Below are 19,943 nucleotides of genomic sequence, written 5' to 3' on the forward strand. Positions count from 1 at the left end.
TGTTTTAATGTGTTTTAAGTGGTGCATACCTGGGGAGCAAGACAAAATGTTTTAATGTTTTAATGTATTTTTTAAGTGGTGCATACCGGGGAGCAAGACAAATATGTTTTAATGTGTTTTGTTTTACCGGGAGCAAGACAAATATGTTTTAATGTGTTTTAAGTGGTGCATACTGGGGAGCAAGACAAATATGTTTTAATGTGTTTTAAGTGGTGCATACCGGGGAGCAAGACAAATATGTTTTAATGTGTTTTAAGTGGTGCATACCGGGGAGCAAGACAAATATGTTTTAATGTGTTTTAAGTGGCTAAAGTGCCACTGAATAAAAACCAGTGACCAGGTTTCTGGAATAAATCAAATGTAACATTGATCCTGCACGTTTTCCAGTTGTCTCCATTTTTATTGTCCCTCCCAGCAAAATGTTACATTGGTCAAGATCAATCCCACTGATCGATGTCTGTGTGATTGATTTTCTCAGTGCCTAGCATTTGAGCAGGAGCCCTCCATAAATTAACTGACTCGTCTTTATGCAACGTTAGTGTGCCTTACCGAAGAATAAACTGACCAATGAAGATGCTCCGACAGTCCCCTAACAGTATACAACCTCAAATCGGACTCTGTTAACAAAACAAATGGGGTTACCTAACTGGCTAAAAACTGCTGTAAGATATTCAAATTTACACACAAAATATTGCTGCAAAATGCTTTTTCTGCAACGTCTCATGGCCTAATTTGGGCCTCTTGGTTTGATGGGTAAAGGTCAACATCATAATTATCCTCCCAAAGCTTTATACATGTCAGGTGCATTTTCTCACCCTTTGATCACACAGCCCTTACCTTATGGCACTGAAGTAATCCAGGTGACTCAGACATTTAGACTAAATGCCATTTGAAAGGCCATTGGAGTAATGGAGCAAAAACAGTCAGGTTACAGGCTAATCAGGTTTCTAAAACCATAGCCTGTGTGACTTTGATTAGAGGCCTTGACCACCTAATTGCTCATGAGGCAACAATTACAAAATATATTGGGTCATAGTGGCTCCCAAGTGGCACAGCGGTCTAAGGCATTACATCTCAGTGGTTTGAATCCAGGCTGTATCACAACTGGCTGTGATTGGAAGTCCCATAGGGTGGCGCACAATTGGTCCAGCGTCGTCCTGGTTTGGCCGGTATAGGCCGTCATTGTAAATAAGAATTGGTTCTTAAATTACTTGCCTAGTTAAATAAAGTGTGATTAAACAAGGTCATTTAAGCATCACTAAAACAGTGCAAAGCTGAGTAGGGCTAAAAGCTCAGTGCCATTGTCTCTCAAACACAAGCTTCCAAATCATATTGCCACACTACTTAGATGAGGACATTTAATCTCATTGATTTATCATGTTGACTTAGGCCAATATCTATATAGCTTTGTCACTTCATGGAAAATTATAGTGAATTATAATACTGTATATTTAATCAAATATGATACAGAAATCATTCAGAACATATACAGTGGGGCAAAAAAGTATTTAGTCAGCCACCAATTGTGCAAGTTCTCCCACTTAAAAAGATGAGAGAGGCCTGTAATTTTCATCATAGGTACACTTCAACTATGACAGACAAAATGAGAGAAAATCACATTGTAGGATTTTTAATGAATTTATTTGCAAATTATGGTGGAAAATAAGTATTTGGTCACCTACAAACAAGCAAGATTTCTGGCTCTCACAGACCTGTAACTTCTTCTTTAAGAGGCTCCTCTGTCCTCCACTTGTTACCTTTGTTAATGGCACCTGTTTGAACTTGTTATCAGTATAAAATACACCTGTCCACAACCTCAAACAGTCACACTCCAAACTCCACTATGGCCAAGACCAAAGAGCTATCAAAGGACACCAGAAACAAAATTGTAGACCTGCACCAGGCTGGGAAGACTGAATCTGCAATAGGTAAGCAGCTTGGTTTGAAGAAATCAACTGTGGGAGCAATTATTAGGAAATGGAAGACATACAAGACCACTGATAATCTCCCTCGATCTGGGGCTCCACACAAGATCTCACCCCGTGGGGTCAAAATGATCACAAGAACGGTGAGCAAAAATCCCAGAACCACACGGGGGGACCTAGTGAATGACCTGCAGAGAGCTGGGACCAAAGTAACAAAGCCTACCATCAGTAACACACTACGCCGCCAGGGACTCAAATCCTGCAGTGCCAGATGTGTCCCCCTGCTTAAGCCAGTACATGTCCAGGCCTGTCTGAAGTTTGCTAGAGAGCATTTGGATGATCCAGAAGAAGATTGGGAGAATGTCATATGGTCAGATGAAACCAAAATATAACTTTTTGGTAAAAACTCAACTCGTCGTGTTTGGAGGACAAAGAACACCATACCTACTGTGAAGCATGGGGGTGGAAACATCATGCTTTGGGGCTGTTTTTCTGCAAAGGGACCAGGACGACTGATCCGTGTAAAGGAAAGAATGAATGGAGCCATGTATCGTGAGATTTTGAGTGAAAACCTCCTTCCATCAGCAAGGGCATTGACGATGAAACGTGGCTGGGTCTTTCAGCATGACAATGATCCCAAACACACCGCCCGGGCAATGAAGGAGTGGCTTCGTTAAGAAGCATTTCGAGGTCCTGGAGTGGCCTAGCCAGTCTCCAGATCTCAACCCCATAGAAAATCTTTGGAGGGAGTTGAAAGTCCGTGTTGCCCAGCAACAGCTCCAAAACATCACTGCTCTAGAGGAGATCTGCATGGAGGAATGGGCCAAAATACCAGCAACAGTGTGTGAAAACCTTGTGAAGACTTACAGAAAACGTTTGACCTCTGTCATTGCCAACAAAGGGTATAAAACAAAGTATTGAGATAAACTTTTGTTATTGACCAAATACTTATTTTGCACCATAATTTGCAAATAAATTCATTAAAAATCCCTCAATGTGATTTTCTGGATTTTTTTTCTCATTTTGTCTGTCATAGTTGAAGTGTACCTATGATGAAAATTACAGGCCTCTCATCTTTTTAAGTGGGAGAACTTGCACAATTGGTGGCTGACTAAATACTTTTTTGCCCCACTGTATATATATATATATATATATATATATATATATATGCTCTATTCATGTATTGAGTTTTCCTAGTGTGCCTTACAATTCAAAAGGAGAGGTGGTGCACATTACGATCAAAATATTGTAAAGGGGGATCAATGATACACTATAGAAGCTGCCTTTGAAATCTGTTAAGCCTTGGCCGCGGATGAAACCGGACCCTTCACTGGTAATCTAGCGTTTACCACAGAAAGTCTCAAAGTGAAAGGGAATCAGCTGTGGGACCTAGCGACCAACGGCCCACTGAATACTGAAGCACGGGCTTTGGGCTTATGCTGCCTGCTCAATTCTGATGGAGTGTTGCCCTGCCAGCTATCGCTTCTGCGTCCAAGTCCCCTTGTTTATTCGTTTCGATTCAACAGCTGGTTTGCTTGAGGACACAGGTTTGTTTCTAGTGCACAAGCTGGCACCATGACACTACCTTATCTGACTGCCCCAGCATGCATAGCCTTTCATTGGAACACAGTGGGAACCTTTCTGCAGTCAAACAACCTCTATGTCGGCAATGACGCATCCAATTAAAAGAGGCCTCAATCGGGCTCCATTAAAAACCAATAGACACAGCTGGTTGGTAGAGTTGCCTTTGGGGAAAGCCTCCGTTGTTCAGCTCTCCTTTACAATCATTGGCAGGTGCAGGAAGGCAACAGGAGGGCTAGATGGCCAGTGAAAGGCAGGTGGAGGGGCTTTAATCTAAACCAGGACTCCCTGGTGGGTCCTTTCCTGAAAGCCAGGACAGGCTTACACTTGTAGAGCCCAGGTTGGATCATTCCAACACAGAGCAGGGGACTACGCCAGAGGCGATTTCAGAAAGCCATTGAAAGATAGCATGTGTAGAAGAGTTCGAAAGAGGAAGAAAGAGAATGCAGAATGTAGAGAGAGGGATGTAGTGGAGTAAGACAGCGGGGAGGAGTTAAAGAGCAAGACCGTGGCGGGGGGTTAAAGTGTAAGACAGTGAGGGGGTTAAAGTGTAAGACAGTGGCGGGGGGGTTAAAGAGTAAGACTGTGGCGGGGGGGGGGGGTTTAAAGAGTAAGACCATGGCGGGAGGAGTTAAAGAGTAAGACCATGGCGGGGGGGTAAAGAGTAAGACCATGGCGGGGGAGTTAAAGTAAGACCATGGCGGGGGGAGTTAAAGAGTAAGACCATGGCGGGGGGTAAAGAGTAAGACCGTTGCAGGGGGTTAAAGAGTAAGACCGTGTCGGGGGTTAAAGAGTAAGACCATTGCGGGGGGGAGTTAAAGAGTAAGACCGTGGCGGGGGGTTAAAGAGTAAGACAGTGAGGGGGTTAAAGTGTAAGACAGTGTCGGGGGGCTGAAGAGTAAGACCGTGTGGGGGGAGTTAACGAGTAAGACCGTGGCAGGGGGTTAAAGAGTAAGACAGTGAGGGGGATTTTAAGGATTTTAGTTGTGTGTCAAAATACAAAAGTCACCAGGAATTCAGCTAACAATGGCTTTCATTTAGGATATCTGTTCAAGCAATCCCACTAAATAATTTTTCTTTTATAATATAATCCCTTTTTAGGCTTAGGTTGTAGTCAATTTGCAGTGTACTAATTATTATGATTATTTTCCGTCTCCCCTACCATTTGTTCCGTCAAAATTCGGCCTGCGGCTGAACCTAGTTGCCTACCCCAGGAGTAGAGTCAAGTAATCTTCAGAGAGGTCGTGGCGGTACGAAGGGCTTTCCTTGGCTTTATTTTGCTCAGGCAGTCTGTGGGTCATGGGTGGGTGGGCGCTCTCGGGGCCTGGCTATAAAAATAAATGCTCTGGCTTCCAATTGACACATTAGGTTTGGAGTTTGTGTTCCATTATCACAGTGTTTGGAGGCAGAGGAGACACTTTCTCAAAGGGAATCTGGTGTTTGGAACGTTAGGCCATTTCTGGGAAAAGTGGCACAAAGAGGATTTGGGAGCATTTGTGAAATGTGCCCTAGAAATGTACTTAAAAATGTGTTTTTTTGTGAAAGGTCCAATGGAGCTGTATTTATCTCAATATCAAATCATTCCTGGGTAACATTTCTACTATAATTTAAAACAAAGTAACAAAAATAGCTCTTAGCAAAGAGTATTTTCTCAAGCAAGAACCTTGCTAGGACTGTCTGGCAGTGGTCTGAGTGGGGAAGGGGAAAAGAAAACTAGCTGTTAGTGGCAGAGAGGTTTGGAACTCTTTATTATGGTCTGTTAACCAATTTACCGCCTGGTAAATGTCACCAGGCAGGCCACAACTCCATCCCACCAAAACTGGCTGAAATTTCAGGCAAATTGTTTTATTAAACAGCTTTTACTTTAAAGGGGTATTTATCATAATTTTCAAAGTATTATTTCAACCTCAGTGTGGAAGTGTATATAAAAACACAGGACAATCACGTTTTTGACTGCACTGGGACTTTAAGATGTTTTCTCAGTTTTATATCATATTGTACAACAGCTGATAAAACCAACTGTGTAAAAGTGTGACAACATTTGATCAGTGTTATTTCCTGATAGTTGCTGGTTGAAAATACAATCTACATAGGACCTTTTAATCAGCAGGTTTGCATGGGAGGATGATTCTGCTTTCCATGGTGACATCACCAGGCGGTAAATCCCAACTCAAACCACTCCCGGACAGTCCAAGCAAAATTCTTGCTTGAGAAATAGTTTTTTGCTAAAAATGTATTTTTGCCAATTTGTCATGGAAATCAATTACATAAAGGTACTTCATTGTTACGCAGAAATTATTTTATATAAAAACATCTGCATTGAAGGTTTGAGAAGCGTTTCTCACTGCTATTTGTTTGAACCTCTAATCAAGGTGTGAATTCACCAGCTATTCTATATCATTCTCGTGATATCAAATTGGTAGTTACGACCTTGTCTCATCTCTTTAACTTCCCAACAGGCTCGGGAGAGGGATCCTCCAAAACATGACCCGCCAAGCTGCGCTGTTCCTTAACACACTGCTCACTTAACCCAGAAGTCAGCTGTACCAATGTGTCTGAGGAAACATTGTACGACTGCTGACCGTAGTCAGCTTGCAGTTACCTAGCCCACCACAAGGAGTCCCCAGAGCGTGATAAGCAAAGGAAAGCCCCACTGGCCAGACCCTCTCCTAACCCGGATGTTGCTGGGCCAATTGTGCACCACCAAGCGAGGCTCCTAGTCACAGCCAGCTGTGACACAGCCTGGAATCAAACCCCAGAATGTAGACCACAGTTCTTTCAGTACCCTTACACTTGGGTTCCTACATGCCCCGTTGGTTTTGACAAGCATTATTTTTTGGGAGTGCATAATGACTATATTGTCATAATGAATGACCTAAAGCATCAGCAGAGGAATCAATATGCCAATTACCTGAGGTGGTTAAGCAAAAGTTGGAGTCATTCATCAGACTGCACTGCCGGTAGAGAGCGGGCTGTCAGTTGAAAAAAAAAGGACAGCACATGGGAAATGCAAAAGCTATCGGCCTCCACCACGAACTGACGGGACGGGTCAGGATGTACCAACATGGGAGCTGTGGTGAAGGGGTATTTGAGATACCGGAACGCAGCTGGGGACCACGTGAACGGAACCTTGGGAGAGATGAGTGCAGACAAGGGGGAAGCCAGGGTGCTGTAGCCCCGGATAAAGAGGTGATAAAAGTTGGTGAATCCCAGGAAACGCTGCAGTTGTACTCTGGACGTAGGCTGGGGCCAAACCACCACCGCTCTCACCTTCCCGGGATCCATCTGTATGGTCCCTGCAACAATGATGTAATCCAGAAAGGAGAAGGTGGAGCGGTGGAATTTGCACTTCTCTGCTTTACAAAAATCTGGTTCTCCAGGAGGTGTTGGAGAACCTGTCGGAAGTGGAGCATGTGTTCTTAGGTGAAGTGGGAGAAGACGAGGATGTCATCGAGGTAGGTGAAGACGAACTGGTTCAACATGTCGCGGAGAACATCATTAACCAGAGCCTGGAACACAGCAGGGTTGTTGTTAAGGCCGAAGGGCATGACCAGGTACTCGTAGTGCCTGCTGGCAGTGTTGAAGGCACTCTTCCACATGTCCCCTTCCAGTATCCGCACCAGGTGGTAGGCATTCCGTATACCCAGCTTGGAGAACACGGTGGCTACCTGGAGTGGCTCGAAGGCAGAGGAGATGAGAGGTAGCGGGTAGCAGTGCTTCATTGTTATGTTGTTGAGACCTCGGTAGTTGATGCACGGGCGCAGGGTTTTGTCCTTCTCCACAAAGAAGAACCCTGCACCGGGCGGGGAGGTAGAAGGATGGATGAAGTCCTCAATGTAGGTCTCCATAGCCTTGGTCTCCGGTCCCGACAGAGAGTACAGTAATCCCCGGAGCGTAATGTTGCCTGGGAGAAGGTCAATCCCATAGTCATAAGGTCAGTACGGCAGCAGCCAACTTCCGAGCCCCCAGGAAGACGTCTCGGGGCAGGCTGCGCTGACTTCAGGCAATGGGTGTGGCAGAGCGGTCAGTGAGGGGATTGTGTTGCTGGAGCCAGGAGAATCCCAATACCAAGGGAACCTGAGGAGACTTAATGAGCAGGAACTAGATCGTATCGCTGTGGTTCCCTGACACGTAGTTTGATGGGGGTGGTATTGTGGATGACCCGGCCTATAGAGCGCTCGTCAAGTGCTCTAACGTCCATGGGAATGGAGAGGGGCTGAGTGAGGATATCCAGCTCGGTAGCCAGGGTAGCGTCCATAAAGCTCTCATCTGTCCCAGAGTCAATGAGTACCCGGAGAGATTTTTACTGGTTCTCCCACAGCAACATGGCATGAAAAGGGATGTGAGTAAGGGGAGAGGAAAGGTTCTCCGTATGGCCCACCAGAGTACTAGCTCCTACTGGTGAGCCTGGTCTTTTAGTGGACAGGTGGGGATGAAATGACCAGCAGTCCCGCAATTCAGGATGCTCTTAGTGTGAAGCATGTATAGCCGTTCAGCTGGAGACAGCCAAACTCTGCCTAGTTATAGGGGCTCGGGAAGAGGTAAATCGGCAGTCTTTGGAGGCTCTCGGGGAACTCTGGTAGCCTCGGGTTCTCTCGGCAATGGAGCCGTTGGGGACTTCCGGGATACATCGGAGGTGAGGTGGAATCGAATCCCCTCTCCTTCCTTCGTTCCCATAGTCGCCCATTGATCCGAATGGCCAAGGCGATGAATGAGTCAAGATCCGTCGGTAGTTCCGGGCTACAAACTCGTCCCTTACGTCTTCTGATACTCTGTGTAGTAACATGTCAAACAGCCCTTCCGGGTTCCAAGCACTCTCCGTTGCCAACGTGTGGAAATCCACTGCATAGCCTGCCACACTACGGGAGTTTTGACGTAGCTGGAGCCGCTTGCGAACAACAGAGAGTCAAACACCTTCCGAACCTCCTCCACGATCTCCTCCAGACTGAGGCAGACGGCGGATTGTTGCTCCCACACCGCCGTGGCCCAGGCGAGTGCCCTCCTGGTCATCAATGTTATGATGTACATTATCCTCGAGCGGCCCGTGGGGAACGAAGTAGGTTGCAGCTTGAAAATGAGGGAGCACTGGGAGAGAAAAGCCGGCAGGTTCGGAATCTCCGGAATCTCCAGCATAGCGCTCCGGAGGAGGTAAGCAGGGTTCTCGGGACACTGTGGTACGCTAGGAGATCACCATTGTGGTAGACTGCCAAACAGACGACCAACAGAATTGCTCCAGAAATGTGTTAAACGCTCGGTTATGGCGTTTGGCTAAGGTCTGGAACCCTTCTATGAGACAATGGTGGCTCCTTGGGAGGAGAGGGTGTTGCGGAGCTAGTCCGAGTCTGCTGGGTCAGTCATCATTCAGACTATCAGGTTTCAGGTATGACAAAGATGCAGACAGTGTCGAATAAACAAAAGTTTATTTCTAATACAGGGGCGGGCAAAGGACAGGTCAAAGGGGGTCAATAATACAGAGAGGATGCAAAGGGTCCAGAACGGCAGGCAGTCTCAGGGTCAGGGCAGGCAGGGGTCAATAATCCTGTGAGGTGGGGCAAGGTATAGAATGGCAGGCTCAGGGTCAGGGCAGGCAGAACGGTCAAAACTGGGAAGGACTAAAAAAACAGGAGCAAGAAACAGGCAGGAGCAGGGGAACAAACGCTGGTAGGTTTCACAAACAAAACGAACTGGCAACAGACAGAGAACACAGGTATAAATACACAGGGGATAATGGGGAAATTGGACGACACCTGGGGGTGGAGACAGCCACAAAGACATGTGAATAGATCAGGGTGTGACAAAAGCGGTAAAGAGGTACAAGCTACAGCAGCACATCAACTGGTTTAGAAAGAATCAGTGAACTTTGCTGAAAGTTTTAGAAATAATTCAATGTTACTGTAACAATACTGCAACCTAAAAGCATAGGACACAGGCTGGCTAAGGTCTTACAAAGTTGAACATCCTCATTGAAATTATGTCACTTGGTGGCTTATGGAGAGTTAGTGTTTTTCTTATCTTTGCCAGTTGGAAGAAATGGTACGCCAACCCAGCTATGTGATTAATGTTTTACACAAGAGATGTTATTAAACTCAACCGTGAAGAGCCTTTTATTCCTGTCTGCACAAATTCCACAATTCACAGCCTCTAATTTCTTTTACAAATATCCAATAAGCATCTGACTTGGGAAAGCTTCCACTTGGACGTTTCCGCCCCCCAAGCTCTAACACGATTCAGTCATTGTTAAATTGTGTTTGTAAAATTTAACATGAAAGAAATCCCAAGAAAGTCTGAAAATTCCCCAGGCCGTCAGAAAAGATGCAGAGATTCTAAACTTTTGAGATATATATGGATCTGACTTGAGGTCCAAAATGGCCACTGAAGCAATTAAAGCACGAGAAGCTTTTTAACCACCCGAGGAGCATTGCCAAGGTACAGCCATTTCTCTCTCAGGCTGATACAGAGAGACTCATCCATGCTTTTACTACAGGCAGGCATGACTACTGTAACACTCTCCTGCCTGGTCTACCCAAGAAAGCCATTGGTCAACTGCAAAACATATAGAATACTGCAGCACGGGTACTGACCAAGACCAGACAGACAGCACACATTACACCGGTTTTAAAGTCTCTGCACTGGCTGCCTGTGAGTTTAGAATTCATTTTCAGATTCTTCTATTGGTTTTTAAATCAACCCATGATTGTGCACTCCAATACATGGTCAAACATGCTTTTAAAAGGTAATTTATGTACCCAGTAGGTCCCTCAGGACCTCTGGCACTGGCCTTTTAACTATCCCAAAGCTTAAGACCAAGAGGCATGGAGAGGCAGCCTTTAGTTATTATGCCCCCAGCCTCTGGAATAGCCTGCCAGAGAACCTGAGGGGGGCCGAAACTGTGGACATATTTAAAAGAGATCTTAAAACACACCTTTTTAGCTCTGCTTTTCCTTAGGGTGATTTTTAGAAGTTTAGTTTTTATTGTTATTCTTTTGTGTTTATCCTCTTATGTTTGTTGTGTAGTAAATATTATTTCCATTACTTGTGTTTGTTTTCTCCTGTTAAGCACATTGTGTTGCAATCCATGTCTGAAATGTGCTGTAGAAATAAAAGCTTGATTTGATGAGGATCTTTCAAGGGACATCAATCAATGCTAAAGCCAGCATGACAGGATATGGGTCATTCTATAAACTAGGGCACCAGTGAGGATTTCCTACACTTGACAACTTGTTACAACTGTTGATAAGTCATTGATAATAAATCAGCCAAAAATGGTCATGTCCTTACATTAAGATATAAGGGATCATAGCTATATTCAATCAAATTCACAGGTTGGTTTAAAACCCTTTTAACCTTTTATCCTGGTTAATGTCTTGACAGATCTGCATGAACAAAAGTGTGTGAAATTAAACCATGTACGTTGTTATATGGTAGTGTAAGTTACTATATCATGTATTAAGCATTAATCAGTTAAATTAGATACTGAACTGAAACCTTGTAAGAATCCTGGATCTATCAGACCGTTGTTTGTATAGAGGTCTCAGAAATGCAGTGCAACATCATGTCTCCTTATGTTACAGGGTGAAAACAGTTTATGGACACACAAATCCAAAATCATGTATGCATTGCAAAATAAAATGCTTGAACCGGAAGAGTCACCTCACCTTGACACTTAAAACCTAAATTCATACTGTCATTAAATGTGGTGCTTCAATAATTATGCATAATACTTGTTGATGTGCATTTGGTGTTCAGTTGATTAGTTACGCCCTGATATTTTCACATCATCCTCATCTGATCCAGGAAGGAATTTCACCCGAATGACAGTCAAGGGACAAATAGTTGTTGTGATAGCACATCGGATGCAACAAATGCTGGAAAAAATGTGTTTGCGAGGAATGTCCAGAATATGTTGGTGTCTTATGGCGTTACTCTGGTGAAGACAGTTGTACCTGGATCCATGTTGGATCTAATATCCATAGCGAATTGACGCTGATCTGTTGTTTTCTGCTTGATTTACAGCAGGGTCTCATTAGATTTAACCTAGAAAGCAACAAGGTAATGAGTTCATGTTTTCATATGATTTTGTTCCTCAGACTCTGTCCTATTGTGCACAATTGTGTAAAATAGACTATTGCACAACTGTAACGAGCATCGTCGTAGGTGGAAGGAGGTGAGGACCAAGGTGCAGCATGGTAAGTGTCCATATTCTTTAATAAAGTAATTGAACACTGAAACAATAACGAAAACGACAAACGAACAGTCCTGAATGGTGCCTGAAAAACACTGAACAGAAAATAAACACCCACGAAACCCAGGTGGAAAAAGGCTACCTAAGTATGATTCTCCATCAGAGACAACTAACGACACCTGCCTCTGATTGAGAACCATACCAGGCCGAACACAAAAACCAACATAGAAAAACAAACAGACTGCCCACCCCAACTCACGCCCTGACCATACTAAAACAAAGACAAAACAAAGGAACTAAGGTCAGAACGTGACAACAACACCCAACCCAATTCCTATCGATTATTCTGGATAGAATGACAAATTACATAGCCTAGTGGTCTTATTCAAAACATGATCTGATAATGATATAACATGACAAATACCTTTTGTTTTCCATGTCACACTTGCAATTTTAAACAATTTGAAGCTCAGAAATTCAAGTACTTGAATAGGCCTACCTTGAAAATCTGACATTTCCTCAATTTGGTGCTTGAAAAGTTATTATAAATTGGCTGCAAAAATGATTAAGTTCTCCTGCTCCCTTATAATTATCCGTGATTTCATTTTTTATCTGTTTTTGTGACAGATGTGGCCACTTTCGTTTGTTTTCCGCAGCTTCAATTGAAGGGTGTTGTGCTACTCTGCTGCAGTAAAACCATGTGCGGTTATTATGAAGATGACAACATCTAATGCTGGCTTCAACTTGGCTTTCCATACAAATCCTTCCATTAAAAAAAGGAACATGGTGTTTGGTCACTTTCTCATTATAAAAACAGTGATGGTGAGATTCCTGGCTTTATCATGTGTGCCTGCATCAGCCACATAGGCTACAGAAAAATCTCCATGCATCCAATATATTTAGTCACCATGTCCACATTATTGTTACATATTTCATTATATATCAATGCATTGGCAAGGCCTACAAAATGTATTATATTTTGTAGGCTCTATATTAGGCCCTACATATACACAATTATATAAACTATACTATTGTATAACACAATAGAGGAGGTCCTTGACAATTACAATGAAGTGCTTGAATGTGACTAGCCAATGTCTGTATGAACCCTGCGTAAAGGATGTTGTTGTAGAGGTGGAATTATGGGCCAGTTTGCATGTATTCAATTTTATTCTTCTAAGTACACATGTGGAACTGCATGAAAATCAGTTTTATTTAAAACCATTTGAAATTTTGATCCCAATGTCACACATTGGCTCCATTATTTATAGAAAGACCCATATCTTTTAAAGAGATGTGGCTTTGGGAGCTTTTGAAGTGACAACAAATTGGATACCGTGGACTTTTCATCGTCACCAGATCAGAACACCTTTCAGAAATTAAGAGACAGACGTCCAAAAAATCCCGATGCTGAAAAACTGTAAAGGATGTCTTGTCTCATGGAGCTAGAGCCAGATTTACTGACACAAGAGTCGGTGCTCTCCTCCCGCTGTTCTGAGTCGGTGTTCGTGTTCCCCTCCCTCTGTTCTGGGTCGGTGTTCCCCTCCCTCTGTTCTGGGTCGGTGTTCCCCTCCCTCTGTTCTGGGTCGGTGTTCCCCTCCCTCTGTTCTGAGTCGGTGTTCCCCTCCCTCTGTTCTGGGTCGGTGTTCCCCTCCCTCTGTTCTGGGTCGGTGTTCCCCTCCCTCTGTTCTGTACATCTAGCTACAACAGCTGCTCGACCCATTGATTGCCTAATTCTTCATGTTTATTGATCACCTGCATGCTGGCATTAATTATAAGCATTTAAACTTAGGCCTTGTTGTGCAGGTACAGTTTAAGCATATATTACTAATTCAACCATCATATGGGGTTTCTGCAATCAACAAAGACTATAGTAAAAAAAACAGGTAAAGTTTAGTTAGCCTGTTTTTTTTTTTATCTGATTATTTTTTTAATCTCATTATTTTTTCGATCCCAAAAGGCTTATCAGAACATAACAATTGGGCCTGTTTGAAACCTCAGCCATGCGTTGATGCCAGACAGTGTTACTTCATCCTAACAACTGCAGATGCAAGAGTGGAAAAAGACCAACTGATAACAGGAAGGTAAATATTTGTCTCTAGACATCAAAATTCCAGAGTGGGGAAATCTAGTCCGATGGGGAAGCAGCTTTGAATTTCACGCTCTTTAAATTACACTTCCTGTGATGTCTCCTCACTGACCTCGACGAAAGAGAATCGCCATTATAATAGCACACAACAGCCACAATGGCGCACTTATAGGGGTAGAATGAAAAGGGCCAATTCTCCATTCCAGCGGTTGGTGATCCGGATAATTGCCATGAAATAGGTGGACGACGAATGCTTTTGGAAGTCTAGCAGAGTGGGGTCAGCCTGTCCCGTTGTGGAGGAGCCAGACATATTGAGAAATCTCATAGGCTGACATGAGGCCAGTGAGTGTCCCCCCTCCCCAACTTCATTACCATGGCAATCACTTTCTGCTGTACTGGCTTCATATGGCTATTTGATCCTGATTGGATACTGGATTGGATTCTGATCTCTTTTTTTTGCAAAGCCTCCCTGACACTTCATATTTACAAAATAGACATCTTCATGAAGCCAAAGTGGAAGAGGACTTGGCTGTGTAACAATGACAATTTCTGTAAAGTGTGAATATCCCAAATCTACAAGTGGAGAACAACAACACTAGGTGAGCAATTTGCATAAAGGAAAGAGGACAACCAGAGTATTTCAGTATTCTATCTGTTTAACGTAGTCTTAAACTTGAAGAGAATCTTAACATAGAAGTTTCATACCAATATGAAAGGTTCCTGCGTCCTATTGGCAGAAAATGATGGGGGGAAGGAAATCACATTAATAATAATAAAATAAAAAACATACATTTGGTTTGCACATCACAAGAGCACTTTATGGTGCATGTTTACACATTACTGGCAAATAACTGTGGTGAGCCTTGAAGAACATTTGGCAACTCACTTCTAACGCACACCAATTCATATGCCTCTCTGTGTTGTTAGTGACAATACAGAGTTCTTCAGGACTATAGCATGTTGCACTGATGTTTCCCACAGTCTTCCCAGACAGCCATTTAGTCCCTGTACATGGGTCCGTCCTTCTGAGATTTGACACCTCCCCCCTCCCCCCACAAGCCAATGCTAATTTAATACCGCAGCAACGGTGTTTCAGAACACAGTGTTTTTTACTGCTATGGACAACATCATAAGTGACTTGGACACTAGGTTCCTCAACACTGCAAAAAAAATGAAGAATTTTCTGCTGTTCTGAAAGTTGGGCAGATTAGTGAGGATAAAGTCCCTTCTGTGTGCCAACCACTGATCATGGAGTATTCCAGAGATCTTACACCTGAGTTTCAAAATGAAGTAAGACACCTGAACACTGTATATGCTGCTACTTTCCCCCTAACTTGTCCCCTCTTCGTCTCCTGAATGCAATTTGTAAGACGAAGCTGCAAAGTATTTTTGTAGAAGTGTGCATTGCTTTACGTATATTTTTGCACAATGCCTGTGACTGTTGCTTGTGGCGAGAGAGCTTTCAGAAAGCTAAAACTGATTAAAAAAACAGTTTGAGGTCCACTATATCCCAGGACAGGCTTTGCATTCTTGCCATGCTGTCCATTGAAAGTCAGTTAGCTAGAAAGCTGGACTTCAAAGACTTGATCAGTGACTTTGCTAGCAAGAAGGCTCGGCGCTGGGCTCTTGGTGAGTAAGGCTGAGCAAGGGCCAGTGATAACTATTAAATGGCATGGCTGTGGTTATTGGATCACTACACACATGATGCCCACAGGCTGAGAACAAGACTGAGAACAAGATATCTCTCAAAGTAATGGTTGGATTGCAATAAAATTGGTTGTGCACAATCAAGACCCCAAGTGGAAGAAACCGATTGATTTGGTGACCTCTTGACCTTTCCTCTAGCGCCACCATCGGGCCTTTTCATTTCCATTTCCACTTTTACAGCTGCTTATTTTCTAGTTGGTATGTATACTTAGTTCAAAAATCTGCTGCTGATTTTATTATTTTGTTTGTTATATCATTCTATAGATGATAATGTTCATTTATTTTAATCGAAGAGGTTAAACCCTGTTGAGGATCTTGAGTCCCAATTGGGAACCAGCCCTCCCACCGTCAGCTGGAATGTGGCGCATGGAACGCAAAAAATATTCTTAAAAATATTTAACCTCCACACATTAACAAGTCCAATAGCTCAAATGAAAGATAAACAACTTGTTTATCTAGCCAGCAAGTCAGATTTCTAAAATGTTTTACGGCGAAAACATAGCACATATTTATGTCAAACCACCACCGAAGACACCCTGAAGACCAAGCTAATTTCCATAGCCAAATTCAACAAAATATGCAATCACCAAACGCAGGATTAAAATTAAAATAATTTCACGAACCTTTTGAAATCTTCATCAGATGACAGTAATATAACATGTTACACAGTACATTTATGTTTTTTTCAATAATATGCTATATATATCCATAAATCTGTTTACAATGACGCCATGTTCAAAAAAATGCTACTCAAATGTCCGGAGAAATGACGATAGCTCCGCCATATGCCGTCAGCTAACATGGAATACACAACATAAACTTAGACTAAATATGCATGTTCTACATATATATAGAAAGATACACTTCTTCTAAATGCAATCGCTGTGTTACATTTATTTTTAAAGTTACAGATTTCGTTCACTAGGCTATAATATGAGTCGGCGCTCAGGAATTAGCATTTTGGCTCCTCTACTTCGGAGTCCACAGAAACCCATAATAAACACATAAATATTCCCTTACCTTTGCTGTTCTTCCATCAGAAGACCTGGAAGGGTTTATACTTACCAAAAACAGCTTTAGTTTGGAAGTCTGTGTCTTTCGGTGATCAAACACGACATATTTCGGTTGAAATGCAGCCAAAAAGTCAAGTGGGTGCGCACCAAAACGTCGAAATTACATATTATATGTCGACTAAACTTGTCAAACTATGTTCAGAACACAGCGTTAGCATGTTATCTAGCTTCACAGCAATTCTCAGGACGATCAGAAACACACGAGTCGTTTAATCAATCTTGGAACAAAGACATCACCCGAGCAGAACGCGCATGAGAGTAACCTGTTTTCTCGCGTGACCGAAAGGTTTCGGCCCGCCAAAACTCTCGTGAGCGCGCGATTCTCACAATGAGAAGCCCCATTGAAAGCAGACATCGCGCTGAAGAGATAGAAACTGTTCCCAGGACTGTAGGTGCTTGGGAAGGGTGGGGGCGATGACGTCAAAGTTGGGCCAACTTTTATGATGACAAGAGAGAGTTTGGGAGAATGAGTGCCCTGAGAGTTCTGCTTTACATAGAGACATAATTTAAACGGTTTTAGAAGCTTTAGAGTGTTTTCTATTCAATAATAATTTTTATATGCATATATTAGCAATTTTTGACAGATTTTTTTCTGTTTACTATGGGTACGCAATCACCCCAAAGGGGGCAGTAATCAGCCCTATCTTTAACAGGTTTTAACCTGTATATTTAAGGTATATTTATTTTAAGTTATTCATTAATGTTAAGAGATTTTCCATTCAATAATTTTGCCATTTAATAGTGAATTCCACTGCATGCAGAATGTTGCACAGAGTTATAGTTTCACAGCTCACTGTCAGTAAATATCGTACAGTAAATATTGGACTACAAGAGAGTTGCAAGCCTGCAAAGGTAGAGTTATTTAAAGCTTTGAATGGGTCGATTGGGTTCTGGAGGTGTGTGGTTACAGCAATTGCGCAGGGTTGGTGTGGCCTGTGGTGGTGATGCCCAAAGTGATATCTTTCATGGGGCCCAAAATCCCTGGCGGCCCCCTTCCTGTGGCTCACAATAGTTATTATATGACTCAGAGACTATTAAATGACCATGTCCTTTCAGTGCATCCAATGTAAAAAATGTGGAAAATAAAAACTATTATCAGTCTTTCTTCCTGCTTTCTTCCTCTTCCTTCTTCCGACTGTTAGTAACTGAATTGTAATTGTATTGACTGTTTCATGGAAAACATTTCAGTCTTTGTAAAAAGGTCAGGTCATAATAACCTCAGCAAAATGAAGAAAAACACATGGAACATCTTGTTTCTACATTTCATCATCTATAATCACTCACTTTAATTGGGGTAAATAGGTTGCTTTCGGAAGTTTATAAGTACGTGAGAGAGAACATGTGAGAAAAGGCCTTTCACAAATGAACATGTTTCACTGGAAAGAAAATGGACTGCATACTGAAAAGACAGCTCCACCAACAGGCCAAACTGTAGAATAAAGACAGCTCCACCAATAGGCCAAACTGTAGAATAAAGACAGCTCCACCAACAGGCCAAACTGTAGAATATAGACAGCTCCACCAATAGGCCAAACTGTAGAATGAAAAGACAGCTCCACCAACAGGCCAAACTGTAGAATAAAGACAGCTCCACCAACAGGCCAAACTGTATAAATAAAACAGCTCCACCAACAGGCCAAACTGTAGAATGAAAAGACAGCTCCACCAACAGGCCAAACTGTAGAATGAAAAGACAGCTCCACCAACAGGCCAAACTGTAGAATGAAAATACAGCTCCACCAACAGGCCAAACTGTAGAATGAAAAGACAGCTCCACCAACAGGCCAAACTGTAGAATAAAAAGACAGCTCCACCAACAGGCCAAACTGTAGAATGAAAATACAGCTCCACCAACAGGCCAAACTGTAGAATGAAAAGACAGCTCCACCAACAGGCCAAACTGTAGAATGAAAAGACAGCTCCACCAACAGGCCAAACTGTAGAATGAAAAGACAGCTCCATCAACAGGCCAAACTGTAGAATGAAAAGACAGCTCCACCAACAGGCCAAACTGTAGAATAAAAATACAGCTCCATCAACAAGCCAAACTGTAAAATGAAAAGACAGCTCCACCAACAGGCCAAACTGTAGAATAAAGACAGCTCCACCAACAGGCCAAACTGTAGAATATAGACAGCTCCACCAACAGGCCAAACTGTAGAATAAAAATACAGCTCCATCAACAAGCCAAACTGTAGAATGAAAAGACAGCTCCACCAACAGGCCAAACTGTAGAATAAAGACAGCTCCACCAACAGGCCAAACTGTATAATAAAGACAGCTCCAACAACAGGCCAAACTGTAGAATAAAGACAGCTCCACCAACAGGCCAAACTGTAGAATGAAAAGACAGCTCCACCAACAGGCCAAACTGTAGAATATAGACAGCTCCACCAACAAGCCAAACTGTAGAATGAAAAGACAGCTCCACCAACAGGCCAAACTGTAGAATAAAGACAGCTCCACCAACAGGCCAAACTGTAGAATAAAGACAGCTCCACCAACAGGCCAAACTGTAGAATGAAAAGACAGCTCCACCAACAGGCCAAACTGTAGAATAAAGACAGCTCCACCAACAGGCCAAACTGTAGAATAAAAATACAGCTCCATCAACAAGCCAAACTGTAGAATGAAAAGACAGCTCCACCAACAGGCCAAACTGTAGAATATAGACAGCTCCACCAACAGGCCAAACTGTAGAATATAGACAGCTCCACCAACAGGCCAAACTGTATAAATAAAAACAGCTCCACCAACAGGCCAAACTGTATAAATAAAACAGCTCCACCAACAGGCCAAACTGTACAAATAAAACAGCTACACCAACAGGCCAAACTGTATAAATAAAACAGCTCCACCAACAGGCCAAACTGTAGAATAAAAACAGCTCCACCAACAGGCCAAACTGTACAAATAAAACAGCGCCACCAACAGGCCAAACTGTACAAATAAAACAGCTCCACCAACAGGCCAAACTGTAGAATAAAAACAGCTCCACCAACAGGCCAAACTGTACAAATAAAATAGCTCCAACAACGAGCCAAAGCTAATTTCCTTCAACTCTACACATTTATCCATGTCTTCTGTGTGTTCATATGATAAATAGGAGTTGAAGCCCGACCAAGGAGCTGATTGTGGACTTCAGGAAACAGCAGAGGGAATACGCCCCTATCCACATCGATGAGACCGCAGTGGAGCAGGTGGAAAGCTTCAAGTTCCTCGGCATACACAACACTGACGATCTGAAATGGTCCACCCACACAGGAGGCTGAAGAAATTTGTTTTGGCACCAAAAACCCTCACAAACCTTTAAAGATGCACATTTGAGAGCATTCTGTCGGGCTGTATCACCGCCTGGTAAGACAACTGCACCACCCACAGGGCTC

General features: G+C 43.0%; 1 pseudogene; it reads right to left on the bottom strand.

Moving 5' to 3' along the window:
• The window catches only part of LOC112236315, a 110,255-nt pseudogene that overhangs the window by 34,455 nt on the left and 55,857 nt on the right, over nucleotides 1–19,943 (bottom strand).

The sequence above is a fragment of the Oncorhynchus tshawytscha genome, linkage group LG25 (assembly GCF_018296145.1).
Source record: "Oncorhynchus tshawytscha isolate Ot180627B linkage group LG25, Otsh_v2.0, whole genome shotgun sequence".
Classification (NCBI taxonomy): domain Eukaryota; kingdom Metazoa; phylum Chordata; class Actinopteri; order Salmoniformes; family Salmonidae; genus Oncorhynchus; species Oncorhynchus tshawytscha.